Genomic DNA, 20,977 nt, shown 5'->3' on the forward strand with positions numbered 1-20,977 from the left:
GCTCTGGGGCTTTGGGGTTAGGAAGTAACGTGAAGAGGACCCTGGAGAACTCGGCTCCTTGTTTTACAGACACGAAGGCCCAGGGAGAAGTGACCTGATGAGGGGCAGCAGTGGCACCTCCCAGCTGAGCCGTCCAACCTGGGAGTCCCTGGACCCCTCGCTCCCTCTGACCAGCTCCAGCCCATCCCCATAGCTGCTGTTTCCGGGTCCTCAGTGCCTCTCCTGTCCGCCCACCTTGGGCTCCTTCGCCACCACCTGGGTCTGAGCCGCCATCACGTCTCAGACATCCCCGCCTGGCCCCCCCCCCCCACGTCTCCATGCCGTCACCCTTGTTTCCCCTGCTCTGGTGTCCCCAGCACGGCAAGAAAGACCCTTCTAAAATGTGAACCTGACTAGTCCCCTCCCCCACGGAGAACTTCAGGGGCGCCCCCACTTTCCTCCCACCGCAGGATAGGTCCGCCCTCTTTGGAGCCTTTTCCAGGCCAGCATCACCCGAGCGTCTGCACCGCTGCGGCCCGCCACCTCCCCGCCTCCCTCAGGCGCACCCTAGGGAACCAGCTTCCCGGAGGTCTCTGAACCCGGCTCGGCCCTGAGTGTTAGCGCAGACCCTGGCCTCTGCCCCTGCTTCCTCTCTGGCCACAATCCCCTTTGCAGGGTGGCACCTGCTCGCCTTTTCAGCAAGCCTTCCGGGGGTGGGGGGTTAGCCCGCTGCTCCGGGCTCCCAGAGTCCCCCGTGCCGGCCCAGAGCCGGGCTGCCCACCTGGTGCCGGCTTCCCTGCGCGTGCTCTCGGCCCCCGAGGGCTGCCTCCCCAGCAGCCCCGCAGCCCCGGCCCCCGCGCCCCTCAGGCTAGGCGGCCCGTGCGCGTTCGGATCGGGCTGTTCCTGCCCTTTACTTTTACTTGCCCTGCCGCTGGCCTCTGCTACTTAACAGGACTGGGGTTTGAAGGCGCCGGAAGTAACTCTCCTCCCTTCCAGTCAGCTTTATCACCGATGAAAACCAGGCCGGCGGATGCGGCTTCAGGACGGACCCTCCCAGCCCCACTCGGGACCTGCCGAGGGGGCGCTGCCCCAGGACGGCGGCCCCCTGCTGGGGGGAGGGGGAGGCGAGGTCGGAGGGCGGGTCTCCGATTGGACCAGAAGGGTCCAGGCGGCCGGCTCTGGCCCAATCGGCTGTGGCGGGTGGGCGGGGCTTCTACGCGCAGGCGCTGCCTTCCAAGCCCCGGTCCGCCGGGGAGAGGCCGTGCGGCTGCAGGGAGAGGACGCTGGGCGCGGGGGGCCGCAGCGTCCCCTTCCCGGGCGTCAGAGCCCCTCAGGTTGGTTCTTTCCGCTCTGGGCGACGCCTCGAGGAGAAGTGCTTCACCGCGACCTCCGGTTCCCAGCGTTTGCGGGGAGGGCCCGTCTGTGGTGTCGAAGCGGCCCCCCGGGATCAGGCCCGCTCTGACAATGGCCTGGGCCTGTGGCGGGGATTTGTGATCGATGGCCAGACATCCGTCCTCCCGCCCTTCCGTAGTTAACAGAACCCCCAGTTTGGGCCGAGCGTGCTGCAACCCGGATAAAAGATCCGATTTCCCAGCCTCCCTGGTATCATGGTCAGGTTCTGGCGGATGAAGGCACAGTGTGGCGCTCCAGAAAATCAGCGCAAAAGACAAGGGCCTACGCCTTCCCTTCCGCCCTTCCTCCTGCTTGGAACATGGGTCTGGTGGCTGCAAGTTCAGCAGCCACCTTGGACCATGAAGACAGAAGGCACATTCTGAAGGTGGCGGAGAAGAAAGATTGGAGTTTGGCTCCTGGTATGATCACAGAGCTTCCACCTCGGCCCCCCACTGTCTCCCCAGACTTCTTTTAGTTATGAGAGAGTGAAGAAATGCTGATCTCGCTTTGAGCTACTGCTGTTTTCCCATCGTATGCAGTTGAATCTAATCCGAGGGAACACAGAACCACAAGATTCAGAGAACCCTTGAGAGGAGGCTCGCAGAAGTCCATGACCTGCAGCTGGGAACAACTGAACTTGAGAGCATGTCGCAGAGGAAATCATGAGGGAGGTACGGTAGGTGTCGAAACTGCGTCCACTGGGGTGTAGTGGATAAACTGGGAATGTTCAGGCCAAAGATGAGCAGGTCTAGGGAATACATGTACGGAGGGGCAGTTCCAAAGAAGAAGGATGAAGCTCCTGGGGTGGTCTAGAGCATAGAAATTGCCTTGAGGCAGACTTCCTCACCAACTTTCCGACAGCAGACTAGCTTAGAGATGGAACAGGTGTGTAAGCCCAGAGTGGACGTTGCAGCAGTCCACCAGAAGCAGATCCAATAGGAGGTACACAGAAGGAGATTTGTTATAAGAGATCCGCTCACATTGTTACGGAGGCTGAGAAGTCCCACAGTCTGCAAGCCGGAGACGCAGGAAGGCCAGTAGTGAAGTTCCAGTTCAGACTCCAAGGCCTGACAATTGGGAGAGCAATGGTGTGAGTCCCAGTTCATGCCTGAAGGCCTGAGAACCAGGAAAGCAGATGCCCACGGGCAGGAGAAGATGGACGTCCCAGCTCCAGCAGGGAGAGTGAATTTGTTCTTCTGCACCGTCCTGTTCTCTCAGGCCCTCCAGGGGTGGGATGGTGCCCCCCCCCCATCGGTGAGCGTCCCCTCTTTACTCAGTCTGCTGATGTAAATGCTAGTTTCTTCCAGAAACGCCCTCACAGACACACTAGAAGGAATGTTTTACCAGCTCCCTGGGCATCCCTTAGCCCAGTCAAGTTGACACGAAAAATTACCCATCAGAAGTGGCCATCAGTTTTTGAACTGGTAATATTTGATTAGATGATGCGATTCTAAGAAAAATTAGAGAAGGCTTCTGCCGAAAGTTGGGACTTTGGGCTAGAATTCCCAGTGTCCAATGCATCTCACTATGTCTAGAAACTGGGAACAGTGCAAGCCACACCGTGGGTGCTCAGTACACCTTTGTGGAGTGAATGAAGGCACGAATGAATGCGAACACTGCCTATAGACCAATTTCTATATTGATCCAAGGAAAAGAAAGAGCAGAGAATTTGGATTGAAAGAAAATCTAAAGACTTGTCTCTACACTTGAGCCAAAATGCCGTTGACATTGCTATGCACTGAAAACCCCATGAAGGCATAACTTAAAGACACCCCTGTCCCCCAGAGGGCCGCCGTCCTGTGGTACATTTGGGGACAGGCATCGCCCTCGGACCTGCTCTTGGGGGGCCTGTGGGAAGGCTGTTTTCTCCATGCCTGTGGGGGTCACTGCTGACAGCAGCTGGACTTCTGTCCTCCACGTGGTCCTGCTCCTGTCACCATGGCCTGCATGGAGGGGTGAGCATGGGAGCCACACTTCCTGGCACCCCTCTAGCCCTAATTGTGCCAAGGCAGTAAGGAGTGGGGCTGGGGACATCTGGAAGGAATCATAATGTAGGGGAAAACATTGAGGGCCCAGGTTAAATATGACTCACCCCCCGGAGAGAAGCCTCCAGCAGCAGTGGAGCAGGTGGCTCTGCCAGAGCCACACCTGGGGGCGCCCCTCTGGCTCCATCTTCACGCCTGAACCCCAGCGTCTTCCTCTCCTCTAGCAGTGCTGCTTTCTTCCTGGAAGTCTCCGTGAGGTGACTCTCCAGTTAGGGGAACCCTGTCTGTTACCCACGGGGGCACAACTTGCCTCCTGATGACCCCCATCCCTACCAGACAGAGGGCGGGACAGCGTCCTTCCCCAGTGAGCCTCTACCAAAGTCCGCGGGGTCTGATTTACAGTGACACTGAACTGACTCTGAGTGGAGGGTGGGAACAGTGGGATCGTCTCTGGGGGCCTGGTGCTTCCAGCAGGCTCCCCCGGACCTTCCCACCTCCCCACTCACACACAACCCCCTCGGCAGGAACCAGCGGTGACCTCCAGGGACGCAGAGTCCAGACCTGTAAAAAGGCAGGGAAACTGCTCCCTGAACACGTTCCCTGCCACCTGGGGAGAGCAGAGTGGTGCCCGGTCCCCTTCGTGCACCTTATGCTTCCAGACCATCCTTGGAGGACAGCCACAGTGCAGGGGACGGGCCCACTGCCTTCGCTGCCTTCACACAGCAGAGATAGCAAAAGCTTTGAAACCCCGTTTCTCTCCCTGGCAGGGTGCCCCCACCCTAAGCTCTGAAAGCAGCAGGGAGGCAGGGGGAGGATTTACGGCCTTTCTGCACGTGGCGCCCCTCAGCCAGAGTGCTGGTTCTTACTATTACAGATGCATGAGGTATATTAGGGGTCGTGATTTATGGGACGACAGCAAGATTTCATCTGGAATAGTTTCCTTATGTTCGGAGAAGAAAAAGTAGCTGACCCGTGCCTTTATGCAGCCCTTCCCTAATTCCAGCACAATCACTCTGGGAGAAATGATCAATTTCTTCACAAAAACCCTTTGCTGCGGCAGCCAGGGCTTCAGCAAGCTCGGAGCATCGCACGAGGCATCTGGTTTTTCCCTTTCCATTATTCAGGCACTCTCTGCATTGTGGAGGGTTGAATGAGGCAAAATCATAATGCACGTGCTTTTATCTCAAGGGTTGGTATTTTTAGTATGGAAGCCAGGCTAAATGAAATTAAAGTAAAAAAAAAAATAAAAAGGAAGGGAAAATAAATGGAGGCTTAGCTCACTGGCTGAGATTACGCACACATTCTTCAGTTCTGAGTCTTCGTGGGATGGTTCTTGTGGGTTTGGGGTGGGGGGGTGGGGGGCAGGGCTCATTTCAGGGCAGAGGGAACCATGGAGATGGGGCCACCGCCATGTCCTTGAGGAAAAGCAGGCTGCCAGGGCTGGCCTAACTCATCCCTGGGACAGAAGGCAGGGACCCCCAGTTTCCGAGACCCACTGTGTGGCCGGCCCTGTCCTGGGCACGTACAAGTGCAGAGTCTCATTGACTCTCAGGAGGGACCCTCTGAGGCAGGTCCCTTCACTCCCATTTTGCAGGTGGTAAGACTGGAGCCCAGAAGCACACCTTGACTTGCCCAGGTCGCTCGGCCAGAAGCAGCAAAGCTGGAAGCTGAGCTCTATTGTCTGGTGCCTGAGTCCTTGCTCCTGTCCTGTCCCCGCCACCACTTCTGGGGAGCACTTGCCTCCAGGATGGGGACAGTTGAGATGGTCACTACCCCCATTTCCCTCCATGCTGGAATCCTGTTTTTCTGTATTAATAGGAGGCCTTAGTCCAAACAGTTCCTAAAAAAATAATTAAAAGCACTGACAGCCTGGGACACTGGGACAGCCTGGAGCTGGGTCAGCGCAGTCTGGGGCCGGTTGAGGGGCAGAAAGCTGGGGCCCCTAAACTCAGGCCTCAAAACGACGCCGATGCAGCTTTAGGGACCCCGGCAGGCGGCCTCCTCGCCGTCCCCACGGTCCGAATTTCAGGCCGCTCTGGTCAGAGCATGACCGCCGTCCCTCCAGGCTGTGCTGAGGCAGCCGGTGTGAGGCGGGACAGGAGACTCTGCTCAGCCCTGGGAGTCTCGCCCAGTCGGAGTGCAGGCCTGTGGCCTGGGGGCCAGTTCGCATGAGCCATCTCTCCGCCTGGAGTCAGGGCGACATTTCCTGGCGCTGCAGTGTAGCTTAGAAGGAGGCCGACAGACCTAGGTTCAAGTCTCTGTGCTACCCTCAGTGTGACCTGGGAGGTTACCCAGCCTCCCGGGGCTCCAGCGCCCTGTCCCGAGGAGGGCGAAGGCAGCCTCCCGGGACCGCCGTCGCGGAGCCCCGCCGCCCGCCCTCCGGGAGCGCAGGGGCAGCGGCCTGAGCCCCGGCCTGGGCAGTAGCTGTCTCGTTCCCACGACCGTCGCCTGCTGTCCCCAGGCTCACTTTACAGCGAAGCAGCTCGGCTGTGACTTGCTCGAGGTCGCACAGCTGGCCGACAGCAGGGCTTCTCGCCGGGGCGCCCAGAGAGCCCTCCGACTCACGCGCCCCGGTTAACCCTCCCTCTCCAGCCCGTCTTGGCCGACGGAGAGCGCTGTGCGCCTGCGCCTGCGCGTGCGTGTGTGCACGTGTGTGCGTTTCTTCCGTGTTGAGAGTGAGGGGCGAGGTGCGGGGTGGGCGTCCGAAGGTGCCCCAGGCGTGCGACTTTCTGTTGCTCCTCAGGCAAGTGGCTGAGCACCCCGGGGCCGCCCTTCTCCTGGTCTGAGGGGGGCGGGAGAGCGGCCGCCAGGCCCTCGCCTGCGCAGACAGCCCTCCTGAGGCGGGGCCCGTCTCCCTCCGGCCGGCGACAGCTGGCTCTGGAACTGTCCTCGCCCTCTGGGGCGATGCTCTGCTCTTGCAGCAAGACTGGAGTCTTCCGCGGGCGGGAAGCCACGCCTGAGACTTCTCTGCGCCCCCAGTGCTATGCTGGGCACGTGGCCGAGCGCCTCCAGGGCCGCCGCTAGCCCTTAAAGCGCAGTGGTGCGTGCGTGCGTGTGTACGTGCGCGTGCGCGCGGGGCTGCGTTCCCGTGTTCCTCGCTGGGAGAGCAAGGTTTCCGGGACAGCCCCAGGCTCGCCGCGGCCCCTCCTGACGGCTGATCTCCTCCGACCCTCGTGCCTCCCGCCAGGGGCGCCGGAGCAGGCGTCTCCACCCTCACGCTGCAGGCGAAGCGCACGCTCAGGGAGGCCACGTGACTTCCGAGCCAGCTCCCTCTCGCCGGCCTGCGCCCCGCCGCGCGGTGCTAAACTCGTACACACTCGCGTAGAGACAGTTCTCAGGAAGATTCAGACTGAGCGCAGGTGTCTCAGCCCGAGTTCACTGAAGGTCTGAGTCTGGTTACAGTTCATGTACTCACGCTCCTTTTTCTTAGGGATTGAATCCGTATCTTTTATCAGATTTGCCCTTGGTCTGTGAACCAAAAAAGGTTTAAGAAATGGTTCCCTTGAGCAGTGCTGTCCAGTAGAAAGTGAAGGAAATGTTCTGTACCTGTGCTGTCCGCTGCGGTGGTCACCAACCACTGGCGGCTGCTGAGCACTTGAAATGGAGATAGTGCAAGTGAGGAACTGAATTTTTAATTGTATTTATATTAGTTAATTTAGATTTAACTTTTTTTTTTAATTTGCCAAACTTTTTTTAAATTGCAGTATAGTGGATTTACAATGTTGTTTAGTCTCGGTGTACAGCATAGTGATTCAGTTTACACACATATATGTTCTTTTTCAGGTTCTTTACCATTATAGATTGTTGCAAGCTATTGAATATGGTTCCTTGTGCTGTACAGTAGGACCTTGCTATTTATCTGTTTTGTATATAGTAGTTTGTATCCGCTCATCCCAAACTCCTAATTTATCCCTTTTCCCCCTTCCCCTTTGGTAGCCATAACTTTGTTTTCTATGTCTGTGAGTCTATTTCTGTTTTGTAAGTAAGTTCACTTATATCATTTTTTTTTAGATTCCACATGTAAGTGATATCATACGGTATTTGTCCTTCTCCGTCTGACTTACTTCACTTAGAATGATAACCTCTAGGTGCATCCATGTTGCTGCAAATGGCATTATTTCTTTCTTGTTTAGGTTGCTACTATGGCTTAGCTACTGTAAATGGTGTAGATTTAAATTTTAAATAGTCACATGTGGCTGGTGGCTACCACATTGGACTGTGCAGCCTGAGATGATTAAAATTCAGTGGTAGAACTTTAGACATTTTGGAGAGGTGGCATTTTAGGGATTCTTATGAGCGGGAATTTCTCAGAGTCTCTAAAATCTGAAAAACTCATCCGTCCATCCATCCATCCATCCACTGGGGCATGCGTGCACACACCCATCCATCCACCCTCTGCTCGGGCACGCACGCACACATTCACCAGCACTGACATCGGCCGCACAGCCACCACACCTGCAGCACAGTGGGGAGACAACACGTGGCCACTAAAGCGGTTCTTGCAGTTCGCTGGGGGCCAGTGGACCTGCCCGGGATGTTCAGGGGGGTCTCTTTGGGGGCAGCTCATATTTAAGAGCAGCCCCGCCCTGTTCTGTGGTCTGAGCCTCGTGACACTGGGCAATCTTGTGAGCAAGAGAATGTTTCTTCCACTTGGAAGGCTGCTTGGTCCCAGGTGACGAAAAAGGAGTGTGTGTGTGAGGGGACTGCAAAGTGGAAGAGCCTGGGGGTGTCTCCTGGGTGATCAGGTTGAGTTTGTAAACGGAAATTTCGTCGTTAACTTTATGAGGCAACCTTCGGGAACCCGGGGAACTTGGCATCTGGCTTTCATTGGTTTTTAGTCTTTTCTTGCAGGTTATCACCAGCTCACCTACTCCCGGGATCATGCTGAGGATCAATTAGCTGTTGTGGATAACGGTCTTATAGCAGGGCCTGTTGCACACTTATTACTGCTCTTGGGAGTGCCCGGTAAGCGTTGGAGTGGTCGGTGCTCAGTACCTTTCTGGGGAATGAAGGACTGAGCTTGCTAAGGACACAAATTTAAAAAGCATCAAGCAGACCCAGACAAAAGACAAAGGTCAAGGGCTGCGCAGCCTTTGCTGCCTACGAAATGGCCCAGTGCCATGACCAAGGCCATCCGGTCTCTGCAGGCCCAGCAAAGGAAGGCTCCGGCGATGGGCTTTGTGAACGGGTGGGCCTGTGTGGGTTTGCCGTCATGGCGCCGCGGCCCCTACTCAGGGCCGCGGGTTCTCACGTGGGCGTGGGCCAGACGCTGCTTGAGACCTGCCCCAGCCGCACTGATCTGAGTACTTGCCGCCCGCCTCTAGCGGGGCCTTTTCAGCCCAGAGGCATAGTGACAGCATCCATCCTCCAGCCAAGGGGGCTCCACCATGCGACCTTACTCAGAGTCCGGAATTTGGGTCCAAATGACCCATTTTGCAACAGCTGAAGAATTTCCAGTTGTGTCTGAGAACGAGCATGAAGCCCAGCAGTGGGGCGGCGCTGGAGGACAGCTGCAAGAGAGTTCTGGGGGCGCTCTCAGGTCACCAGGGGAGGGCGTGGGCCGGCGTCCCCAGAAATAGACAGAACAACCCCACAGGGCCCAGAGCGCGCACTGTAGAATCATTAAACTTAGTTCGGGTGACTAACCCCTTTTGTGTCTGTCTGCCATTAAGCTGGACACGGCTGTGACTCCTCTCTGCCGGCTGCCTGCAGCCCTCAATGTGGCCTTTGTCTTGTCAGCACAGAGCCCTCTGGCCTCCAATTCTTCTGTTCCGATTAAAATGCCAGAATGGGTCTCCAGGTCGCCACTGGTCTCTGTCCTCTGAGAAGAGGAGGGACGGTGGAAAGCAGGCCAGGTCGCCCAGAGGCGCGGCGGCGTCTCCAGGTAGGAAGGCGGGGGAGGGCGGTGGGGAGGGTGTTTCTAGACGACTCTGTTCCACACGCTCCTGGGGAGCGAGGTTTCCGTGCTCCGGGGGGGTGCTCAGCTACAGAGAGGAATGTGTGCTGGCATCTCCTGGAATGACCTCAGTCTCGGAAGGAGTCCTTCCAAGCTGGACGTTTCTGAAGAGTGATGACCCGGGGCCGCCTGCCCACACAGCGGGGGGGGGGGGTCTTGCTCACCCTCTCTCTTCTCTGGCGGGTCTAACATGAGCAGGGAGGTGAGGGAGCTCGAAACTGGGAGTTGGCCAGACCTGCTGGCTCAGCCACAGGAATTCCTGGTTAGGGAGCATCAGGCAAGTGCACTCATCTCTCTGAGCCTTGGTTTCCTTAGCTGTAAAATGGGATGAGTCAGTCTATCCTGCAGAATCATTGGTGGATGACATGACTGTATAAGAAAGAAGTTGCATTAAGAAGAGTGGAGTGTTCACCATCATTATTTAGTGCCTTTATTCAGCTTTAAGGCTTTGAGATCCCCAGTGGATTCCACCCATCTCGGTTTTCTCAAAGAACCTTTTCACCTTCAAATCTGACCTCCAGACAACTGGTGCATTTACTCCAAGAGCTGCTGGTTTTAAGTCATTGTTTCTGCATTCAGCTTTGGCAATGCACCGTCCTGTGCCATCTGATACCTGCTCCCAATCTCTCCCTCTCAAGGTCAGGGAGTCAGGGGAGGCACAGAGCTGGCCAAGGAGACCTCACAGTGGAATTCGACGGAGCTTCAGACGTGGTCTGTCGGACGTGGTCCATGACATGTCCTGTGTGAAGCAGGAGCCATGGGGGAGGAGATGTCCAGGGGTTTCTATGGGGGCCCAGCCAAGGAGAGAATCCGGGCTCGCCTCACTCCGTCCCGCGCCTGGGAACAGTCACATGATCTGGAGGTAGGCGTTAGTGCCGGGCCAGTCGTTCCAAAGGCCGGAGCCGATCAGAATTCTGGTGCTTGTCACCCACCCTCATCTGCAGGCACCTCTTCCAGACCTCCTGAATCAGGATCTACCAAAATGTGGTTTTATAAGGGCCTTTGGGGACTTCCAGATTGTGGCATCTCAGTCTGAGTGTCCCTCATCAACCCTGCTCAGTCCTTGGTAACCACTGAGGGTCTCCTCTGTACCAGGGAACTGCCCTCAGACAGCCCGAAGATGAGACGAGAAGAAGACAGATCACAGCCTCAGGAGTGAACTCAAGGCGGTGAAATGGCGCCTCTCACTCGGCCAGGCTGCTGAGCGCCCGGCGAAGGCTCCGCACTGAAAGGGGTGTGAGGTCACAGGGCGGCTCGTGCCAGTCTTTGTCATGGGCTGGCCCCGCGAGCTGTGAAATGTGGCTCAGACCTTGAGCTCGGATTCCAGCTGGGCCCGAAGGGGGTCAGTGTCTCCCTGTGTCCGTGGGACTGGCAGGCTGGCAAGACCCTGGGCGAGCTGGCGGCGCCGGCGAGAGGGCGTGGGTGGGAGGTCTGGACGTGGGTGTTGAGAGCAGATGTGCCGGACCGTGGGGGGAGCAGCGGGAGCCCTCTGCCTGGCCCGCGTCTGAACGCCGCGAAGTGAGGGTGGGGGCCAGGGCTGACGGAGCTCTTTCCACGGGGCTCCCAGCAATGCTGTTCGGGAGCGCAGGTGGCAGAGTGGCCCTCAGAGCGGAGGAGGCAGGCGGGGTCCTGGGGGGACCCTGGGCCCCACGGTGGCTGTCAGGGAGCAGGGGTGAGGGCAGGGAACCTTGCTGGGAGGCGGTGGGTGTGATTCCCAGTGCGGACCTGGTGGGAGAGCTGATCCCTGGCGGTCGCGGACGACCCTCTCATCTGGGAGCAGGATGGACCTCTGGGGCGCTCACAGGAGGCCTTCCTGGTGATTCCCCGAAGCGCAGTTACTGGGAGGAGATGCCTTGGGGGTGGTTGCAGCGGACGTGTGCTGGATGGGTGGTAAGCACCAGGAGCCAGCACAGTCTGAGTTAACACTGTTGAGCGCTAAGGCCTTTGTGTACCAAGAACACTGAGGAAGCCGGGGACATTGGGTGCCGTGAAGGGATCAGCGCATTCTGTGGGACAAGAGTGGGGTCAGGAGTGGGCGAGGCCGTCTGTGGGGCTTGTTTGTGGGGTGTGAGTCTAAGGATGGCGGGACAGCAGTCTGTTTTGTTGTTGATTTACAATGTTGGGTTAGTTTCTGGTGTACAGCACGGCTATTCACGTATGTGTGTATTTATACACACACACACGTGTGTGCCTATTCTTTCTCATCTTCTTTTTCACTACAGGTTGCTACAAGCCATTGAACACAGTTCCCTGTGCTGCGCAGGAGGACCTTGCTTGTTCTGTGCATGGTGGTTTGTATCAGCCAGTCCCAAACTCCCAGTTTATCCCTCCCTCCCCCATCCCCCCAGTGACCATAAGTTTATTTTCTGTGTCTGTGAGTCTCTGTCTGGGAAACAGCGGTCTGAACCCAGTGGTTCCTATAGAAACATTCTTTGGTTAATTAAGAGTCTGAAAGTCCATATGAAAGTAGGAGGCACTTGGTGGAGACCACAGTGGGTGGGGCACATGGCCCTAATTATATGGCTTGTCCAAGTTACTGGGAGAGGCTGAACCCTCCTGAGAAGGCCACCACTGGCCCCAGCCACCTGGAGATGAAGACAGGAAAACTAGGACAAGCGCTCAGGGACTTCCTAAGCAGACGGAGCCAAGGGCCCGCCGTGCCCATAGGCGTCCCAGTACTCGCTCTGGGTCAGTGTTCTGATGCCTAGGCTGCAAATCCGCATCCACCTCAGGGCCTAGCGCTGTGAATAACCTTGTCATCTGCCCGAGACCCCCGCTCTCTCGTCTCAGGGGAGTCCTCCCCATCTTGTGTGCCGAGGGGGCCACTCACCCAAGGAGACAGGAAGCAAACTGGGCTTTGGAGAAAAATTTCAGTGCCATCAGTGAGTCCATTTCCTTTCTGTTCTGCAGCTGGGAGCACGCTGGCTGGCAGTCTGTCCCCCAAGCTGGGGGATTGTGTGGCACCACCGAGTTTGTTTGGAGCTGCCCAAAAGCTGCAGAGAAGACATTGTGATCGTAGCTTCCTCAGAAGTACAAAAATAAAGTAAAACAAAAGGTTGTGACAGAGACTTTAATGAGAATAAAATGCCAATTAACTCAGAGGTATTGGATGAGACTCTGTTTCTCAGAAGAACCCCAGGTCGCACTTCGTGGATCCGTTTCAATGTCCCCCAGAGCACCGACCGGCCACGCTGGGGAAGCCACCCTCAGAACAATCGAGAACTCGGTGCCAGGCCCACTACTTGTCACTTTAATTGGCACTCGTTCCGTATGATGCTCACACGTTCACCAAATGGGTTCAGTTTAATTCGGAGTGGGAGTTTCTGTCTTTCTCCTATTGAAATATTTAATGCAGCAGGCTTTAACGCTGGATAGCATTCCATTGCTCTCCTGTTTTGCTTTAAAGAATACAGAAGACCCCTCCAACCATGATGGATTTTGAAAATTTTTTTTTTACCAGCTCTGTAATTACAAAGCCTGTTGAGCAATACCTTTTCTTTCGGTGGGATGATGGGATAGGTGGCAAAAAAAAAACAAACCCATCTCCTTTGTTATCTATTCTGTAGTCCCCCAAGTCATATTAGCGAACACAGATCTATTGGAAAGAAGCCGTCCTCAGAGTCGGGGTGGCGATCGGGAGGCCAGGTGCTCTCCTGCCCCCTCCCCACATCAGGCTGAGCTGAGCGTGGCTGGGGAGGCAGCATCTTTGCGGAAGAGAAGGATGCGACGCTCCAAGCCTTGGCTGGTCACAGGGAGGCAGGCGGGCTCTCCCCGCCGTGCGTGTGTTAGTGCTGACAGACGGAGCGCAAGGCGTCGCTCACCCCGAGGTGTTACATCCTGATACACTGACAGGCAATTATCTTCGGAGATAGTGTTAAAACACAATAATTAATTGGAAGAGCAAGCAAAAGAGCGGTGGCCCCAGGCCCAGGCGGAATGGTATTCTGCAAACGCTCTGTGAGGCTGGTAATTTAGCCTCAGTGGGTCATTTGATTTCACGCCTCCCCCGTCCTGAAACCTTCCCAGCGCTTTGTTTTTCAAAAGCTTCAGCCTTGAACGTGTCTCAGCTGTCTTTAAAGTGCAGACCAACCTCCCACAGCAACCTTCCAAAATGGTGCCTGGCAGTTGAGAAAAATCACCGCCTCAGCAGAGACGTCTCACACGGCCCCGTTTCTGCGGCGGTCCGTGCCGGCGGAGGGTCTTTGTTTCAGGCGGAGGCTGACACGTGTCTGCTTAAAGGAAACATTCCCACCTCAGCTGCTTCGGTGGGAACAAGAGGTTCCCACGCCGAAGCGTGGGCTGACCTTCCCGACCGCCAGCAGCAGGGGCAGGACGCGCGGCTGTGTCCGGTTACGAACAAGCCTGGAGAAACGTGGGCTTTTCCTTTGCTTTTGCTTGTCCTGCCATGGTGACATCCGTTGACCTGTATTTGATATTCTGCATGATGCGTGTGTGTCAGAGATCACACAGGTGACTGAGAAGGGGAGAGAGGACAAGGAAGGGAGAGGAGGCTGGAGGGAGCCTTGCAGAGTTTAGCAAGAACCTAAGTGCATTCTAGGGGATTCCTCAGCTGCAGGGGGGCAGAAACCATCCGGATTTGACTTAAAAGGGGAAAGGGGAGATGCTTAAGGACACAGGACATCTAACAGAATTCAAAGGGAAGCAGGCTTCCTGACCTCACAGACAGGTCAGGGCAAGAAGCCCTTTGCTCTCCCTCCATCTCTTGCCCCCAAGAAGGGCTTTATTTCCGCCTTTGCCAGTCAAGCTGCACCCTCTTCCTCTGTGGCCCGCGGGGCGATGGACAGCCCCAAGGCCCAGGGGCGAGGCCGCTCACTGAAGGTACAGCCACACGAAGAGGCTCACTCATGCTGCCTCGTGGCTCCAGCCCCCAAGCCCTGGACGCGGTTTGGATTGGTCCATCTGGAGTTGGTACCCACCCCTCGTCTAAGCGACCTTGTCTCCAAAAATTCTCTCAGAAGCTGGAGGGTCCGCTGATTCACGGGTGAGATTATATGGCACCACCAAATCTGTGCAGAGACGGTGTTATAATTGTGAAAATAAGAATAAAACAGAGCAGAAGGTTGTGGCGTACCCCGGAAGGTAAACCACAGCGAACTCAGTGGTGCGTGTATGCTGGGGGCAGTTAGAGGGAAGATACCCAGAAAGCTGTCCTACAAAGAGAATAACTTATTTTTAACCTGAAGAAAACACTGGGGGAGATTTTGTGCTACTGTGCCGAGTCATCTAGAGGACGCTTAAGGAAAGGAAGTCAGAACTGCGTGCTTGGGGGCAGCCTGCCCTGGACTGCGGCCCCTTCCCTCCGTTCTCCAGGAGAGACCCTGCCTCTCCTCTCCTGGACAGTCTACATGACCTGTCGGCCTGAACGGTGTGGGAGGCCTGGATTCTCCTGCCATTCTTCTATTGCTGTGAAGGAATGATCAAGTCAGGGGGTTGTAGAAGGCACAGCCCTCGGAGTTACGTGTGACGGAAACCAGCGCAGACTGGCTTTTAGAAGGGGGGCTTGTCACGGAACACCGTCTCTGGGGAGTGCCCAGGAGGGCCAGGCGGGCGTGGCAGCGTGGACAGGGACCAAGGCTCTTGACGAGGGCTCTCCCTGCCCTTCCTGTCTCAGCTGATCGCTGCCATCTGGGGGCTCCGCTCGTTGCCGCCGAGGCTGACCTTTCTCCCTGTGGTCGGGGAAGGTGACTGCTGGCAGCCTCAGCTTCACACGCGCTGGCACCCCGACTCGGGCAGAAAGCAGCTCCAGCAGGCCAGTCCTTGCAAGGCCCTGCCTGGTCGAGCTCGGGCCACGTGCGCATGCCTGCAGCCGGGGCCGCGTGTGCCCCGTGGAGTCGGAGAGTCCAGGGCACCAGGCTGTGGCGCCTCCCGGACCACACGGTGCGGGAAAGGGGTGGGTCTCCCAAAGGCGGGGCTGTGTGCACACAAACAGGACCCGACCTCCGTGGGCAGTCACGTTGTCTGTCCCTGGACATCGAAGAGGCACACGCAGGGCCGGTAAAGATGCTGAGAGCTCAGACGCGTGTGGGGTCACCACACGGGTCTCTGATGGTAAAACTCCGAGGTTAACGCTGCCGTTGGCCTCACAGGCTCTCTTCCCTGACCTCTCCTGAAAATGCCCTCTGTTCGTGTCGTGGGATCTGGTTTGTTAAGATGATGGAAAACAGAGAGTAGAGGGCTAGTAGGCAGCTCTGGGGAGGATGTTTCAGTGGAAAAGATTTTTTTGTTTGCTTGCTTGTTTGTTTGTTTTTTTAATTCTTTGAGATAATGTGGGTTCGCAGGCCATTGTAAGAAATACACGGAGAGATCTTTACAGCCTTCACCCAGTTTCCCCAAGGGCAGCACCCTGTGCAGCTGCAGGACGCCGTCGCCACTGGGACACTGACACGGGCATAACCCATGGATTGTTCAGGTGTCACCGGTTTTACAGGCACTCATGTGAAGACTGGATTATAATCTGTGTACATTTTTCTCAGTAGTTCCTTTTCTGAGCTGGGCTCGATGCTGGTACTTGTTATGAGAGCAAAAAGTTTCCTAAGTTTCTGCACCCAGATGCCTTCGTGTAACCCTCTGGGATCCGCTAAGATCACACCTTGAAGGGGGAGTGGAGACCTTCTCGATGACGAAGTATAAATAGGCTGTTCATCTCCGGGAATTACGGAAGTGCCGGCTGCCCCGCTGGCCCTGACTCGCATGCACCTAGAAGGCACCGAGCCGCGAGGGCAGTATTTTCGCGTTCCGCAGTGGGGCGTGGAGTGCCTGGGGCGGGGGAGGCTGGACGCGGGAAGACACCCAGCCAGCTGAAGCGCCGCTGGAGACGCCAGGCAGCCACAGACTGAGGCGCAGCTGAAGGGGACACACAGGGCTCTGCGGGAGGGTCGGAGGATGGGCGGGCCTTTGCCCTTGGTTGCGTGCGCACGCGTGTGTGTGTGTTCATGTCCACCCGTGGCCTATCTGTTCCAGGTTCCCATGGGGCACATAGGTGAGCTTTATTCCTGCATCCTTCGTTTCCAGGAACTGGTGGGCCAGCTGAGTGGCGTTGTGTCTGCAGAGCACAGCTGATCTTGTCCCTGGCTTAGCTCGACGTGGCAGAAGGTAGGGTGGACTGGAGAGAAATCAGCCTGCCGCAGTTTTCATCGTCATGTTACAAGGGTTGCCAGATGTTACCTCCCTTCAGCGCTCTGGGGAGATCTTCAGGGCCTCCCGCATGGAACCTGCTGAGACGCAGCACGGGCAGCGGCCCCGAGACACTGCCCTGTGGCCGCGGACACACGACTGACGGGGGCTGCGGGGCTGCATCTGCCCCCGCCGCGGGGGCGGGGGTGCTCCAGCCCTGCTTCTCCTCCCGCCCACAGAAGTGTGGTCATTCTGGGTGAGAAGTGGGGTTGTCTGGACACCCGTCACACCCCTCCTGGTAGACGCCTCCACACCCGTCCCTGCACTTGAAACACAGACAGAGCCCCCGTAGTGACCTGGCCTCGGCCTCTCGGGAGCTTCAAGGCTGGGATGAAGCCAGGTCACCCAGACCCGCTCAGGGGTGGGCTGTCTGTCACCCGCCTGCCTTGTGACAACAGCAGTGCTCCTCATCCCGCCGGCCCCCCTCCTCGGACCCCCCCAGGTGTGGGAACCGGCGTTGACTGAGGCCACAGGCAACTGGGCCAGCGCTGCCCACGGTGCTGAGGAGCACGCCCAGCTGCTTTCAGAGCTACTCTCTCCCTTCTTTCTAATGAAAACCCTCGTGTAATCTGTTAGTGCCTGGTCTGCTGGAGCATGAATTATTCAGAGAAGTCTCTGTTCCGTTATCTCCCCTCCCCGGGGACGCCCCTACCATTGTCCGCTCTGATGGGTCATTATGCACTCTGTGAATTTAATCTTTTAGGCTATCCGGCTGCACTGAAAAAATGTATGAATAACAATTTTCCTGTAATAACCTTCAACTAACCTTTCAGCCAGAGTGAGTCATTCCAGTCCCATTTTCACATCAAGAGGAGTCAAAGGCGGGCAGTTACCTCTTATCTGTTTCAGGAGCTGCCCCCCACCTCCACCGCACCCTTAGCTCTGACAGGGGTGTTGAGGATGCTATGGGGCCGGAGGAGGAGGTGGGAGGGCTTGGGAGGCGAGGGGCAGGCTCTGGAGTCCCGACGCTGAGTCTGGGCGAGGGGTCCCGAGCCTTCCCCTGTGGACGTGGGGGCCCGACAGCCATCCACTTCCCAGGGCCTCTGCATCTGGCTGGCGTCAGCCAGCAGTCTGGTTTTTTTTGCCCCACTGAAGGCAGCCCTAATTCCTTCTCTTGCCCCTGCATAAGGGAAAAGTCTCCTCTGCCCAGAGATCTCCCCAAAGCCCTTCCACAAATGGCAACTTCAGATCAGCTTTAGCTCCTGGTGAGAGCTGAGGTCACCTTGCTGCTGACAAGACAGAGGACGGGAGAGGCTGGAGGCCCCGGGCACACCCAGGAGCCCCAGCCTCGCCTCCACCCCCAGGTCCCCACAGTGCAGCGATCTGGAAGGAACTGGGAATTTGGAGTCAGGTAAAATGGACTTGAAGACTTGGCTCCTCCAGCTGTGTGATCCTGAGTAAGTCACGTCCCCTCTCTGAGCCTTGGAAGGATTTCATGGGTAAAATGGGAATAATCATACTTTGTGGGGTTGTTTTGAAGCTCAGATGGAACACCGATGCGGTTTGTCCGATGCCAAGCTCTGGGCCTGACCCAGTTCCTCTCCTGGGGCTGAGGAACCCCCACCCCCGGTCTCCCCATCCCTTCTTTCCATTCCTGAGTTCAGCTGCTGCTGAGTACCCGTCTCCCTTTCCCCAGGCTCCTTGGTGCTGAGGCAGGATCCGATACATTCATCCACACTCGGGCCTGAGAACGGCCGCTCCCGGACTCAGCAGACCCGGGGGGGGGGGCACAGTGCTCGCTCCAGAGGGGCCCGGCCCACGGGGTCCTGCAGAGCCTGCTCGCCTTCGGCCCCCGGACCACCGTGCCTCCGGTTCTGCCTTCCCAGTTTGCCCCCTACCAGTCTCTGCTTCTTTTCTTTTTAACCAAGTGAGAGGAGCAAACCCAGGATGTGAAAGCACTGCTCCAGGTCCTAATTCAGAGGATCAGAGGCAGGCCCTGAGGGGACCCTGTGTCCCGTCACCCCTCCGGGTGCTCAGGCCATCCACGGCCACGTCATGCTCGTGGGGCAGCGGGGAACCTGGGTCTCCCTCAGACCACACCGTGCAGGCCAGGCTTTAGCGAGTTTCCTCTTTCGGGTCACAAAATGGTCAGACAGCTGGTCCTGAAGGCCTGACAGGTTCCTCAGTGGGGAACCCGGGGCGGTCACGCAGCCGGCGTGGAGAGCCTCGGGAGCCTGCCTGGACGGCTGGGTCTGCGCAGAGAGGAGCTGGAGCGGGAGTGGGAGATGCTGGGCAGATGAGAATGAGAAGACGGGTGAGCCAGGACTTAGCGGGATTTACCTGCTGTCGGTTGTCAGACGGTCCGTCAGCAGCTTCCCACGCTCCTGGACACGGTCCTGACTCTCGGGGTGGGGGTGGGGGCAAGAGGGCCCTGTCCCACATCTGTCTCCCCACCTACTCCTGGACCCAACCCGCGACCCCCCCCCCACTGCCCCCGCCACAGCCTGAATCCCGAACTCTTGGTTTGACTATCCAGGAGCATTTCTCTCCTCCTGACCCCTCTTCCTCAGAAAGCTCCCTCAGTGGATCTTTGAGGACCAGAAGGAGGCAGCCTGGACCCAGCCCTTCCTTCCTCTCCATTATTACCAGGCCTGGTGGATTCCCATTCAGACTTCTCCTCTCCACCTCCCTCTGGTGTATTTGCCTGGCTCAGCGCAGGCCCATGCCGCCCCTGCAGAAGGATCTTCCTGAAAAACGGTACCCAAGGACTAAAGGGAAATACACAGAAACACAAACTGCTGTTGCCTTCAGGCGCTGGGGTTGTAGGGGCTTGTTGTAAGTTTTCCATTTTTTCCTACCTTTTGGTAGTTTCCAAACTTTAAAAAATGATAGAATTTGAGAATCACCATTCTTAACATGTTCACCCTCTCACTTAAGATCTGACTGTCCATTGAACACAGTTCTGGAGAACCTGCTGAGCGCGGGGCACCGGGAGGACCACACAGACGCCAGCCTTAGGATTGGCAGGTGTTGCTGTCGGTTTGTGAGTCCAAGGCTTCTGGAAGACGCCGCTGTCAAAAGGAAAACTCCCCACCTGCTAGCTGGGGCCATGCCAGGGCTGGGCTCCTGAGCCGGCCCCCCGAGGACTCACCCCCGAGGCACGGGCTGCAGGTGACGCGGGCTCGCTGAGCAGCGTGAGGCTCTGGGTGCGGGGGCGCTGCTTTGGGCTTTTCCACCAGACGGGAGGGAAACAGCTTCCCCTCCTTCACACTGTAGAGCAGCCTGGCCTTCTGAGGTTCGCAGGTCTCAGCCGCGGAAGACGGAAGGACAGCGGACCTCAGCGGGACTGACTGCGAGCCCGGGTGGGGACTGGCAGTGACCAAAGACAAAGGTCGTGTACTCGGCGGACACCTGGGAGCGCAGCAGGAGTGGTCCCGTCGCGGCCCAGGGGACCCGCCAGGCTTGTCTGGAGGCGCGTGAGCAAGTGCCCGGGGCCCCCTGGGGAACAGCAGGCCGCGCAGACCCCCAGGGAGTGGCCGCGCGGTTTCACAGGGCAGGGCTCAGAGCCAGCAACACCCGTGAGCACGGGAGTGCAGGCCCATTGTAACTCAGACAAGCTCCCACAGGCCTTCGGGCTGCTTCACAGTGGCTGTTGGCACACCTGCCTCCTCCCTGGAGCACCTCTTGGGGTGGGGACCGCGGCCGGCCCTGTCCTGTTTCCCCACCGCCTTCCCAGCCTCCTGGCCCTGGCAGTGTTTATTCCAAATGTGGAGCCAGGAAGGTGGAGAAGGAGAGCCCTTCCCAAGGGCATGTGTGACTGGAGGGACAGGGACAAGGAGCCCCAGGGCCTTTGAGCCATTTATGAAGGAGGGAGGAGTCCAAGATGGTGGCTGGAGGCGCCGAGAGCAAAGCTTGGGGGGTCATGATTTTAAAGGGTCACCCCTACTCGGGGCTGGACTGCTGTTGCGGGTCTTCACAGGCTCCCAGGAGGAAGGAGGCAGCCCCTAGGGAGGGCCTTTCCTCGGTCAGACTTCAGAAGCAGGTCCATCCTTGTCCGAAGCCTGCTCCCTTAGTCCGTCCCACCTCCCGCTCCAGCGCACAGGAGAGCTCCCCAACCCCATGCACTTGGCCTCAGCTTTGCTGATTTCTCCACTGACCATGGAACAGTCATGTCCCTTCACCTTCTCTGTCTCTGCCGCCCCTTTCTCTGCCCCACTCACGCCTCCACGTTTGACAGTTCTTCCAACTGCCCACTCTCAGACCTTGACGGGGACACGTGATCCTTCTTCTGTGCGAATTAATAAACCCTGCTGGGCAGTTTCCCCTCCTGGAGAGCTTGCCTTGGAGCTTGGAGCCTGGAGCGGAGTCTCCTGCTGGGAAAACGCAGCCCTGCTTGGGGGGGAGGATGCTCTGGGCTTCGGCTGCTTGTTCCTCAGATGTTTCCCATTTTGAGTGCGTATGAAAGAGCAGAATGCGTATGTGTGTGTGCGTGTGTGTGTGTGTGTGTGTATGTATGTATATGTGTGTGTAT

The 20,977-nt window shown here is 57.4% G+C and overlaps 1 long non-coding RNA gene across 1 annotated transcript; it reads left to right on the forward strand.

The window, feature by feature from the left end:
• Window positions 1–248: 248 nt before the first annotated feature.
• On the forward strand, window positions 249–20,483 carry LOC141575221 (uncharacterized). Its single transcript, XR_012502639.1, has 3 exons — window positions 249–2,047; window positions 11,535–11,603; window positions 12,223–20,483. It is a non-coding gene; the product is annotated as an uncharacterized LOC141575221 (long non-coding RNA).
• The last annotated feature ends 494 nt before the right edge of the window (window positions 20,484–20,977 follow it).

Source organism: Camelus bactrianus, chromosome 27, assembly GCF_048773025.1.
Source record: "Camelus bactrianus isolate YW-2024 breed Bactrian camel chromosome 27, ASM4877302v1, whole genome shotgun sequence".
Taxonomy (NCBI): Eukaryota; Metazoa; Chordata; class Mammalia; order Artiodactyla; family Camelidae; genus Camelus; species Camelus bactrianus.